Source organism: Silene latifolia, chromosome 6, assembly GCF_048544455.1.
Source record: "Silene latifolia isolate original U9 population chromosome 6, ASM4854445v1, whole genome shotgun sequence".
NCBI classification, from domain to species: domain Eukaryota; kingdom Viridiplantae; phylum Streptophyta; class Magnoliopsida; order Caryophyllales; family Caryophyllaceae; genus Silene; species Silene latifolia.
This window is the reverse complement of record NC_133531.1, coordinates 77,312,685-77,325,791: the sequence shown is the minus strand read 5'-3', so window position 1 is coordinate 77,325,791 and position 13,107 is coordinate 77,312,685. Positions and strand designations below refer to the sequence as shown.

Sequence of the window (13,107 nt, the reverse complement as noted above, 5' to 3'; positions counted from 1 at the left end):
GATGGGTAAAAATGCAAGGATTCATAGGCTTAGCATTTCATCAAACATAACATGTGCATAGGTTGACATCACAACAAGCAAGAAATTTAATTATGAAAACATATTAGATTAAGCATGATTAATCCCATGTTGGTTTCCCCTAATTACCCACTAATCCTAGTTAAGAGACTACTCACTTATTATCATGGTAAATATGTCATTAATGGTGTCAATCATCACAACAAGTGTAAACATGATAAGAGAATGAGGAAATAAACAATAAAGAGTAAAGGGTAAAAGAATTATACCAACTTAAGATGATCCAAATAATAAAGCAAAGAATAATAGAAGAAACTTGATTGATTTGTCCCGAGCGGGTTGAGCTGTATCATGCCTTACTTGAACTCGGATTGTAAAACGGACGTCATTTTCTCATCCGGACTCCTATTGGAGTGATTCAAAAGCCTAGATCGCTTGATTTTTCGACGCCTTTTCATCTAGAATACTTTCAGAGCCAAAGGAGCAACCCTTGGTTTTGTTTTCGAGCAATTTCTTCTTGCAATGTCTTCCTTCTCGTCATCCTTGCTTTTTAGCCTAAGATGCCTCTATATACTCTTTATTTCTACTTCCTTGGTCATCATTCTTGCCTCCTATTCGTACTTAGTCCATCAAATATCGTCAACAAGCTTTCAAATATGCGCCAAAGACGGAATTTCCGCCTTATTATCTCTTTTCCTATAAAACATATAAAATGCACTAGGAAAGCAAAATAGAAAGCATTTGACGGATAAAATGGTCATGAAATGTTATAAAAGTATGTAAAATAGGTTCAATTAGGGGACTAAATGTGCGCAAATAATGTTCACATCAAATATCCCCAAACCGAACCTTTACTCGTCCCGAGTAAAGAGGTGACAAAAATTAGACCTTTATTTAAACTATCCTAATAATATAACCGATATGAGATAATTAGCGGGTCTCACTTCACCCCTTCAACTCACAACAAGACAACCATGAGGTAGGATGCCTTCTTTTAAGGCAAGGTGGGTCTTGCTAAAATGGCGACACATCCAATCATTAAAGCACACAAAATCAAGTAATGGATGCATCTACAAAAGAATAGCCACTTTCCTCATCTAAGTGGCGGAAATTATCTAAAGGGGAAGCAATTCAAGGGTACACACTCCTTCATAGATACAATTTCTTGAAACTACTAAGCCTAGAAGGATACCAATAAATCACCTCCAAGTTGTGTCAAGCTAGGGTACCTTTGTCCTCAATCGTTAAATGCTTTTGTCAAGAATAGACTCCCTATGGTGTTAGAAACACTGGAGGATCGCGGAATTCTCCTTCTTGCCTAGACAAGAAGAAGGGTCTTCCCCTCCCTACCATGCACAAAAGTGGATACGATGGAAAATGGATCAATAGTATTTGAGTTTCATATGGGAGTTTGCTTTGTTGTTGTTTTTCCCCCCAATTTCTTGTGGCATATAACATATGAGAACACTTTCTTTTTGCCATTTCTTTTGATTTTTGGCATTTCAACACTTGACAATTTCAACTTTTTCTTGCATTTCTTTTGAACATTTTCAAAATCACCCCAATTAGTAACGACGGTGCTTATATTTGAAGTATAGGAGTTTTCATTTTTGTTACTCCTCTTTTCTTTTTGATGCAATTGCAAACTTTTTGACTTTTCATTTCATTTCTTGAACTCAAATTTGAATAGTTTTTGTGCCCATTCCCTTTTTGATGACAAAATGTGGTAGAATATGGATGATGGTTGGTTGCATGGTTTCAAGGGTCACCTTGGAATAAATGGTAGCCAAGGAGTTATCACACCACAAGGTACTCTTGACTAGGCCTTAATCCATGGGTCAAAGGATATTAGCATGACACATCCTAGGGTGTTTTACAAGTATTCTAACAAGCAAAGTCTTAAGAAGAAAAAACATCTACTAGGGCCTATATACACTTGTCAAGCTTCCCAAATAGACCGTTTCACAAAATTTTTCCTAAATGCAACTACATGCCATGATGCAACTAATATATATACACTAGGTAGTATCCCGCGCTTCGCGCGGCCTGTTTTATAATTTTATGATTATAATTGAAAAAAAACAATATAATTTATATATGACCTTCAATATTTTCTCTTATAAATAATTTTTTCTCAAATTTAATTTTCTTAGGTTTAACTTCAATGTTTTAAAATAATATAAAAAAACAGTTTTAATTAAAACTAATAAGTGATAATTAATTATGCATGATCAACGTTTTATAAATAAATTTGTGAGTGGTGAAATATCATATTAATCAAAATAAAATTTATTCAAATAATACAAAAATCAACAATAAGTTCTCAAATTATATCATTTCACGATACTTTATGTTTCAAATCAATTAATATTTGTCTAAAATGATGTGAACATACTTTTATGTAATTTTTAAATTTTTTGTGTATAACATGTGACATTTATCTATCAAACATATAGGGTTCAAACTCAATTTATTCAAATATTTTGATTGTGTCTTGCATGTGATATGAGTCAAACATATATATGAGAAATTTGCACCTTTTGTTTCTTTAAACAACTATATATAATAATGTTTAAGAGTTTACCTGTAAATATAATAGGTTGAACTTTCTCAAATATTATTTTTTGATGTTTAACTTCAAAGTATTTAAAAGATAACCTATAAAATATTTAACTAAAAGTAATACGGAGTATTTGGTTAGTCATAATCAATATTTTATATTAGACTTATACATATTTAATTAAAGATATTATAGAAAAATGTAACGTGTTTTCTACTTTTTCATGTCGTTTATAATATTATATTACTTAATAATCGTTACTTTTGTTTTGATTATTCAAATGCACTCGCGATCACTATGTACATACACACTCGTACACATACTCATTATCACACTATTGAAACCTATCAAAATCTCATATATATTCAATTTGTCTAATATAATTTTTTTCATTCACACACTATAAAAACCAATCTCTTAGTAGTTTTTTTTAAAGTTGTGTTTCTAATATATACAATTACTCTTCCAAATATATTTTTCTTAATGGATATAATAGTCTAAGTCTTATAACTTTCTCAAAATGTTTTTTACGTAAATGTAAAACATTGTGAAACACTCACTTTAATCATCTCTATATATCAAAATAAATATTTCAATAAATATAATGAAAATTATACTCAATTGAAAGCATTTTTCACAATGAACGTACTTATTTACATTTTATAATTTTTATCAAAATATCTTTTTAGTAAATTTAGAATCAAATCATCGTAATTATTTAATATAATTTTATAATATAATTTATTAAACTATAATTAATATTTTGTTGAGATTTATACCGCATTTATTATGTTTATATTTAATGTTCGGCTGTAATTAATATTCGTATTTAATGCTGGGTTGACACGTGTCGCATCCACAGCGTTTCAACCCAATTTTATATATATATATATATATATATATATAAGATCCTAATGCATATGATTCTACCAACTAGTATGCCAAATAATCTAAATGCAATCCTAATGCATATGATCCTAATGCATATGATTCTACCAACTAGTATGCCAAATAATCTAAATGCAATCCTAAATTCACATTGTTTTTACCGCATCAATCAAAATATAGCCACATAGTCATTAACATAAAGAGAAAAAAGGAGATTGGAAAGATCATACCATGCGGTCTTCAATATCCTCATGTCTTGTATGTGGCATAGTCGATCAATGTGAAAAGGATGAACACACACAATATATACAAGACTACACTACAAAGGAAATGAACATGTTTTTGGATTTTTCAATTTTTCAAATTTTTTATGGGTTTTGTTTTTATGATATTAAAAGACATATTTTTGTGATTTTTCGAAATTTTTCAATTTTTATGCATTTTTGGAATATAAATTCCCATCCCCCACTTTATTTTGGACATTGTCCTCAATGTACATGTAGGATTAGGAATGAAAAAAGAAATTCATGTTTTTGGATTTTTTTGATTTTTTTGAAATAAAGTACAAATGCAATGATATGATATGAATGAATGCATGCTCTAACTAAATGCAATTCTATATGACATATCTAACAAATGAATACAATCTAAACTGCATAATTTCTAGTAAACTATGGTCACCTATGATCAAACCTCCCCAAACCGATTTAAACACTATTGCTAGTGTAGAAATGAATAGGTTTGGCCATTAGTAACTATGCATGAATTCTAATCTATATGCAACTATCTACATGAATCATGTGAGATATAGTACAATGCAACTATACTATATAAACTAACTAATGTAAATGCAATATGAAATATAATACAAATGCAAGCCTAATGTATATGTAAATAACTAAATGCAAGTGGAAATGTAATGCAAAGTCAAAGGAAAGGGTATCTTACAAATGGTGGTTTGAGTGACGACTCCACCAAACTCAATCCTTGTTGCCATGGTTATTGATGTTGTCCATGTTGCTTAATGCTCTCAATAACCGGTCAAATGGTTGAGCACAATCTTCAAACAAGCATGAATACAGTTTGTTCCAATTCAATATGAAGCTTGGCCAAGGGAGCTTGACACTTACTCTCTCATTCACCTTGCCCTTGGCACTTGAGTCTTTGCAATGCTTCAAACCAACTAGCCCATGATTCTTGTGAACATAAGGTATGAAATGTGGTTCACTTTCGTCCGGAGACTTCCACTTACCACCTTCTCCTCTAAGTTCGGTGATTATGATAGCACTTTGATTTGTCAATCCTTCCAAAGTAGAAGGAGAATTCTCATAACATTGATGATCCGATACCTTAGGAGTTGAAATTGTGGGTGCCAAATCTCCACAAGCACGTTCATTTGCAAGTTTGTTCTTGAGCTTTTCCACCAAGTACCCTTTATATGATGATTTGACTTTTTGGAGAAGGTCCACCATATCATCTCCAACAATCATAGGTTCCATGGTGGGTGCGAAAAGGTATTTATGGTCAATAGGAAAGAGACATTCATCTTCCTCATGGAAGCATACCTCAAATTTCTCAAGGATGGGATCCTCAAGTGAGGCAATCTCACAACTCCATTCCTCTTCTTCAATGCAAGACATATATTCCGCATAAGCTTCTTCCATAGGCTTGTCATTGTCGCTATCTCCATAAGAATCATAAATGGGGGCATCATTCTTCTTCATTAATTCTTACTCCACCATCTCAATATTCACATCAAAGGTCACACCCTCATACTCACAAAGGTTAAGAGTATTTGGCTTACTTAACCTCATATCTTCTTCATCAAACACCACACTTTCATACTAACAAGAGCTCAAGAAGATTGGCTCTTCCCACTTCTCATTTTCCATATCAAAGGTTACTACTTCAAATTCACATTCATGATCAATGTCCAAGGAATGGTGGGGAGTGATTGCTTGGGATTCTTTCATTTGGGCAATTTGAATCTCCAATTCCTCACCTTGGGTAACAATGCCTTGAAGAACATTGTCCCTCTTTTGGCTCTCCTCTAGCATTTGTTTGAAGAAGTTTTGGTGATCTCCCATCATTTGGAGAATCACATTTTGAATGGGTTCATCTTCTTGTTGTGGATGAGTGTGAAAGTGGTTGTATTGTGGCAATTGAAACTCATTATGAAGTGGGTATTGGGTGGGTGGTTGTTGTGGATATTGATGTGGTGATTTTGGTGGGAAAAATTGGGGTAGTAGTGATGCCTGTCGTTGTGTGCACCAAAAATAATATTTATAGTCCAAACTACTACTATAGCTAGTGGCAGTCAGGGTCGAACCATAGGGAGGCGATGCAATTATTAGATGTCTGATTTTAGTCTTGAGGTAACAGTGTGTGGGGGTTTGATTTGATTGAATTGTTCTATACAAATGGCAATGAATGAAAAGTAAACTAAGCTAATAGATGAAAACGGATATTAAAAAGATGCTTAGATGGTCGGTTCACTTTAGTTTTGGCGGCAGTATACTAGGTAGGTCTAAAACAATCACCTGAGACGGGAAACTAAGAAGTCCTCTCGGTCCATTCTTAACAGGTAGCATCTTTCGATCTATCTACAGGTCCCTAATATCACTAATACTAACTTTCGTCCTGAAAAGTGACTAAAAAGGCTAGATTAACTCATCTTTCGATCTCATAAATCTAGTCGTCATAAGTAGGTAGGCTATCTCCCTTCCCTATCTTTCGATCTTTATTGGGTCGGTCAATTCCTAAACATTCAACTAGTCGCATGCACTCGATTCGTCAAATATGGAAATTAAATTAATTAAAACGAAGCATATCGCTCGTGGCCAGTCGATCGACCAAGGTGTGCGGTCGATTGACCGTGGCGCGATCTAGGTCTACTATTCTAATGCCGCCTATGCTACAGATTCCCTACATCCTAGCACAAGGGATTTAGCTACTCATACTGGAAATAATGACAGCAATAAACTTAACAATTAAAACATTCGAATTCATGCTCAAATTGATTAAACGAACGATTAACAAAAAACAATAAATTGGCTTCGGTAGATCTAACCTAGCAATTATATACTACGAACGAAAGCAATAAAACTGAATATAAGAACAGAAGAATACCGTATATGGGAATTGTAGAGGAAAGATCAAAACCGAATGCAAAAAGAGAACTTTATTAATGAAAGAACAATAATCTTAAGAACCCTAATTATCAATGATAAACTAAAAAATGTATAAAAACTGGATTAAAGCTTGATCATTATTCTGAAAACCTAGGTTACGTTATATAGAATATCGCGTAACACTTATTCCTAAACCTAATATACAATGGGCTTTGGAAATCTCGTTCTATTAATTCACGTCAGAATTAACGGTTTGGTCGATCGACCATAGCAGCCGGTCGATCGACTGAACAATGCTGAACAGTAGCTCCTGTAAGTCGTGCGTTGGTCGATCGACCATGAAGACCAGTCGATCGACTTCCATAACTGGTAGTCCGTGAAGGAAAAGTAGATATATATACTTAACATATTCATAAAATTAAAAGTGATCTTATGCATGCAAAGTTATAAACAATTTAAGTGATCTTATGCATGCAAAGTTATAAACAATTTAAGGAAGAAAAATAATTTTCTCACCATAAAAATCGGATCATAAAGGGCACAAGTGGAGAACTCCTTCCTCCACTTAATCTTGAGCTTTCCATATGTTAGGATGATCCTCCAAGCACTCAAAGTAGAATGCCTCCAATTAGTTGCACCCAAGACTAATCCCATAATCCTTACACTATTATTAACTAGATAATAATATAAGTAACCTTAAAATTATTCTAATATTTTATGATTACTACATTTGTAATCTTGAGAATATATTAGAAATTAAGAACAAATTTCCATAAAAACAATTTTATGTATTTAGAGAGAAGTTAGAGTATTTCCTTTTCAAAACATATGAAAAATGAAAAACACCACACTCCTAAAAGATGAGGGAGGAACGGTTCAAAGAGAGGAGCATGGGGAGTGCAATTTTGATGTTATTTATGCCCAATAGCTTTTGGCATGGATTAGAGAAAAATTATTGAAAAGACAAAAGCCTATCAAAAACAATGGCTTGTCTCATGTGTGTCTAATTTTGTCTAGTGCACACAATTCAAGGCACATTTTACACGGTCCAAAATGAACCATTTACGGGTCCATTTTGGTTCTTATATTTGTCGCACAAATACGTGTAATTTATTTTAAACATCGTGTCATGTTTTAAATAATTCCCAATTAATTTCGTCTAACATCACTCCGCAAATATACGTGTACATTTGCACATATATTTTACGTACCAATATTAATCACATTAATCGATTAGTACAAATTTAATAATTAACCTCTTAATTATTAATTCCTGTCTCAAATAAATTACTATTCAATTATCGCATAATAAAAATAATAATTTCCGAGCCTTGAGTTCAAAACTCGAACTCTCTCTAAATAATTTGTTCGACTACCTTTTAGTCAATTTTAAGGAATTAATTAACTCGTATTGTCATACAATTAATTAATCTTTTCTATTATGGGAATCGTCCTTTAGGTGTGACCACAAGGGATCAACTGACCACCACCGTCAAACGACAGTAATGTCAAACTCTAGTCAGCCAATCATTACCGATAAATGTTGGTCAGTTGACTATATATAATAGAATCATCCCAAGCGTATTCTTGTAATGAGATTTAATAATGATATTTAAATCGTGTGATCGCACTATTGTTGAGGACACATTTCCCAACAATCTCCCACTTGTCCTCGACAAGTGTGCGTCACCAATTCTCTTGTCCTATTACTATCTCCCACTCAATGCAAGGTGTCTTTCGGGTCGTACTTGCAAGTGATCATATCGAGAGTGGTTTCCTCGATCTGGAGAATAACTAATTGACCGGATTTATCTATCATAGATACCTTTCGAGCATGGCCACGCATTTCCAGTTCATTACTCCTCGAGTGGCCCTGAGATATTGTTTTAACCCTGACAAGGGGGTGGACAATTCTTATCGCACTTATTCCCTTCGACTAGCCACAGCCATCATAACCCAAAATATGCCCATTTGACCCCATTTACGAAGGTCGTAGTAACACAAATCAAAGTTAATCTGAAACTGTGCCATTTTAGGTGAACAGTCTTTAGTCAAAGAATCGACTCATTAGAATACTATAGTAGCTCTCGCCACGACCAGGCTTTATAAATTTGCCAGAACTCTATAAGCGGTCACTGCCCGACAAAGTGTTCCTAATGATCGCCTATGTGATCGACTAGTCATCTCACATGACTCTATGGCACTTGAACTTGCCATCAATCGCATCACACTCTAGTCACTTCGAGACGTCACCTCATATAAGTGACTATGGGCGAATACAATGCTAATCCGTGTTCACTTTAACGGGGTTCAATTGTCTCTACAACCCGTTTGGATGTAACAAAGTATAATAAAAGAGTTCTAAAGTAAAACTCGAACGACAAATGCGATTATCACATATGAATAGTCAATGCCTGATTACTATTTCATGTTCTATAATCTAATTTGATCTTGCACGTAGTTGTTCATTTCAATTCAATTGAAATGACATGACTCATCATGTTTAGCCTTTGAGAAGGCTTTGGTTAGTAGGTTTTATCAATTTCTTGTACCTTACTCAACCTCACTACATACTCGTTTTCCTTTGTAATGTATACATTTGCATTACAAAACTTTCTGAGTACGTGTCGAGATCCAATCAAGACATAGGCCCTTTAGCCTAAGAATAGCTCCCACTGTTTTCACAGTGTGCGGGACTCATCCTTCTTGCACATCTCATGATCTCAAGTGTACTCAATTTCCGTTATAAATATCTCTCATTGTTCTTTATTGCCTAGAACGATTCTAGAAAATCTACTTCTTAATTAACATTGCCACAATGGTATCTTAACCATCCTAATGTGTTTTGATTATGGTTTTGTCGGAAACCATGCGCAATCTCAATTGTCAATTGTCACTTGTGTAACACCCTTACACAATATTGCATCATAAACACTTTGCTTTACTTCCTTAATGCTTCTGCAAGCACTTAAGGGTAATCTTTATAGCTTACTTGGTAAAGATAACTTAAATTCGATTTTTGAAAACAATTCATCATACTCAAAGCATATGAAGTGTTATACATCATTTCTTTTTAATTGATTCGGCAGCGGAAGCAAATGAAATCAATCAAATATGTTCAATTTAATTGAACTAGTCATGAATCTTATCAACATAAGACTTCTTACTGACGCTAATATCATGTGGATTTATCTTCATAAATCCGGATATTCAAGATGTATTATAATACTCCAAAAGTCTTAAATCATTCGCAATGATCAATATGTCATCCACATATAAGACTAATTAAAATTACCGTAACTCTCACTAAACTTCATGTATAAAAACAACTTCTCGACTTATCGAGAAAAGTTTTATAATATGATCAAAACATTGATTCCAACTCATTGATGTCCTACTTAAGACCATCTCTTAAGTTGCACATTATCTTAGGATTGCAAGAATCTAAAAAACTCATGACATGTATTGAATACATTCCTTCTTTTGAAGAAGTGGGTTTTAGATTCTCATGTTGTATGCGTATCCTCATAATGAAACACAATCCCTAAGAAGATCCAAATAGACTTAAGCATTTTAATTAGTGCAAAACTCTTTGCAACCAATCTTACTTTGAAATCTCTCTTTATTAGTGCAAAACCCTTTGTCACTAATCAAGCCCTTTTATTTCGGATTTTCATGCATGGCTCTAAGCCTTGTATTGAGTTGTGACTTAAACACTCTTATGTAAGTCATATGTTCATTACTTTCTAGAAGTAATCAACTTGAATCAAACAATTTCTTTTGTAAGTTATAAGCTCTTTAATTTCTTAAAAGTAGCATGAATTCATCATTTTTAACAAGTGACGAATTTAACCTCCTAGGTTTTGAAGAAACAATGTCTTACACAAAACGACTCATGTAGCCAAGAAAGACCAGTTTCTTGCGACATAACATTCGCTGTGGCATTCTTTGCGGCTCTTGAATAATTTCTCCCACTCTGTCTTCTAGAAATAAACTTGTATTTTAGAAAGACAGCTTCACGAGCCACAAACCCGGTGTACTCGTGATAATGAAAAGGGAAAAATGAGCATTTGTTTCTTGTGAAAACTTACAAACATGGTACCCTTACCATTTCATATCTCATATGATTCTAGACAAAATGATAAAATCCCCAAAAGGATCAAGTAACTCAAAGTAACTTGATCGAAGTCCAAACCTTATCGAATAGCGTTTGAATTCTTATCCAATCATTCATTATCCTATAATGCGTGTTAAGAGAGATTAATTTGTGATACTATGTCACAATTTATTTGGCTTATATCAAAGTCTTCACTTTGATAATCCCATCATGACTAAATCGTGATACCTTGAACTCTTTGAAATTCTTTGAAGATTTCTCTATTTACCTTATTAAGTGAACATATTAGTGTCAACTTAAATCGTTGGTAAAAGATAATGATCAACCTATTTTGGATCGATGATTTACAACCTCGATCTCCTTTTCAACCAAAAGGCACGAGACATCTTGCTTTGAATACAAGATACGCATATACCATTAACAATCTAATGGTTTCAAGAGTACTCGATAACTCTTTGCGTTCATCATTCCAGAAATTAAGGTTTAATCTTGGGTTACCAATTTGAGTCTTGCATCATCTTCATGATATATCATTCTAGTTTGGTTTAGAATATAATCACCTTGATGATGGGCTAGCCATACATCAAATCATGGTGTATAGGGTCACAAAAGTGAAACCTCTTTTGTATCTTTAACAAATTGTATTCTTATTTAGAGTTTATGTACTTAATAGTCACAATTAAGTACAACTCCAAACCCGAAAACTAGATTTAGTACACAATGACTCTATCTCTTGACTTCATTGTTGCTAGTCGTCATATTCTAATCATCCTATGTATCAAACATAATGATGAAAACCACCACCGGTTTCTAATATTGACGAAGTAATACTAGCAAAATTTATGTTTAATCAAATAAACATTTAACGAAGAAGGTCCCATTAGATGTCCCACAACTAACTTGTTGATTCTTCAATAATTTGGGGTAGTTTCCTTTCTCGTGTCTAACATTTAAGACAATGGAAACTTTATCGGTCGGGATTGATAGGTTTAGTATCGTTATTCTCAACAACTTTACTTTTAACATAACCTTGTATCAATTCCATTCTAATTTTACTTCTTGATCCTCGTCCTCATCTTAACGGTTTAAGAGAATGCTCCCACTCATTTCAATGAGTCTTTGCTTTGAGAAGCAAAATTGAATTCATGAAGATTACTCTTCATTTGTTCGTTTTAGTCTTAAAACTTTCATTGAAGTGGTTGCGTTATTTTGGTCAATTACGAATTCTTGACAAAACTAATTACCAAAACAATTTATCGCTTCAAGGTACTTAATTCATTTAAGTACATGAAAAACAATCCATGGTAAGTAGATGTGTTAGTCTAGAATCAAAAACCTGTTTGATAATGAATAACTTTAATCTATACTCTTTACAAGAGATCCTTAGCAATGGTTCGTTTGAGGTTTTAGAAGCAAATTTAAAATTTGTCTTTAGTTACGATGTTTTAATGGAGATTTGTATCAAAATCGAAATGATATCGTATATGAATTGTGGTAAAGAAATAGAACAATATAAAAACGGAATAGTGGAAAACTTAACATTTATCGTTTTATTAATACTTGAAAAACAAGTATAGCATTTACATAGTGACCTCTACCCAACTATGATAAATGATTCCAAGACCCAAATTCATATTGACTTAGGCACGGTGGGGCCGATACATCCTTTATCAATATAACTCAGTGGATTAACGTTTAATCGATTCTACTTTTAGAACTCTTGGTCGATAATATTACATTAACATTTATCTTTAGCCCAAAACACATCCGACAAGAGCACGGTGGGGCCGATACATCCCTTATCAACATGAACTCGGTGGATAGACATTTATCACCCACTTCCCCTACATAACAAGGTTTGTACCCCGGTGGGGCCGAGCGCACTCCCTCGCGAAATAGGTTTTCATGGTTTCTACTATTTGGTAAGGCTATGTCTCAATTAATTGTTTTCGCGAGAGGTCATGTCAATTTATTATCTATCACGTTTTAAGTGAACTAAAGCGGTGAACTACGATAATTCTAATTGACACGGTCGATAAACTCGATAAAAGAAGATGCATGTTTTAGTTATGGCGATTTAGCGATGCATGCGACATAAAATAAAATGCAAGCATAAAAATAAATAAATCCTAGTATGGTCTTTCCTAGAATAGAAAAACTATTTAACTATTACATATTCGGAAACCAACTCCATTGGTCCCTTGAACTTCGGTTGTGGCACGCATCTCGAGGTAACACCGTCTTTATGTATCGCCATCTTGAAGAAATCCGTCTTTGGAAACTCCGAGATGAATTTAAATTACATAATAAATTACATAATTTCCTATTATACATTTGTAACTAAAATAAAATAAATCTATTAAATTACAAAACGGTGATACGAGATCACAATA

At 33.5% G+C, this 13,107-nt stretch overlaps 1 protein-coding gene across 1 annotated transcript in view; it reads left to right on the top strand.

Moving 5' to 3' along the window:
• Positions 1-13,107, top strand: part of LOC141588251 (uncharacterized) — a 69,546-nt gene that overhangs the window by 29,278 nt on the left and 27,161 nt on the right. The window lies entirely within an intron of this gene.